Below are 596 nucleotides of genomic sequence, written 5' to 3'. Positions count from 1 at the left end.
GGGCTAGAAGGAAGGAGGGAGACCTTGAAGGGGGAAGGAGGGAGACCCTGAAGGCTCTAAAGTGGCTGGTTCCTGCTGGCATCGATGCCCGTCTGCCTGGATTTCCCCAGCTCTGGGCAACCTCCAGCCCAGAATGACCAGGAGTAGAGCCAGGGGCAGATATTTTTAGCAGACTGGCTGGCAGCTGCTTGGTGGGTGCTGGGGGGCAGGGTAGAGAGTTCATCCTTTCCCTTTTCTGGGCTGGTGTTTGCTCCCCAGGATGCAAGCACACACCTGCACATGCAACACATTCTGGATAGCCCCCAATGCCCCCAACTGTCCTGTAAGGGCTCCCAGGGTCTGGGGAGGGGTGGTGGTGACACCAGACCTTGCCCTGAAGGGCAGGGTCATTAAGGAGAATCTTCAACTCCCCAGGACAGGGAAGGGAGTGGGAAGGATTTGGCATTAAGGCTGGAAGCCCCAATTTAGTACTCCTAAATTCTAGCTCACACCTGGGCCTGTGGGGAGTGGGTGTCTTGGGCAGAGAGGGTGGATCTCTGTCCGGCCCATAACCGGTTTACTTGCTTGGGCAACAGGCCAGGACTGGGAGAGAGGGA

This window comes from Galeopterus variegatus, unplaced genomic scaffold (assembly GCF_000696425.1).
Source record: "Galeopterus variegatus unplaced genomic scaffold, G_variegatus-3.0.2 Scaffold999, whole genome shotgun sequence".
In the NCBI taxonomy this organism is placed as follows: domain Eukaryota; kingdom Metazoa; phylum Chordata; class Mammalia; order Dermoptera; family Cynocephalidae; genus Galeopterus; species Galeopterus variegatus.
Note: the sequence above shows the minus strand (reverse complement) of the source record.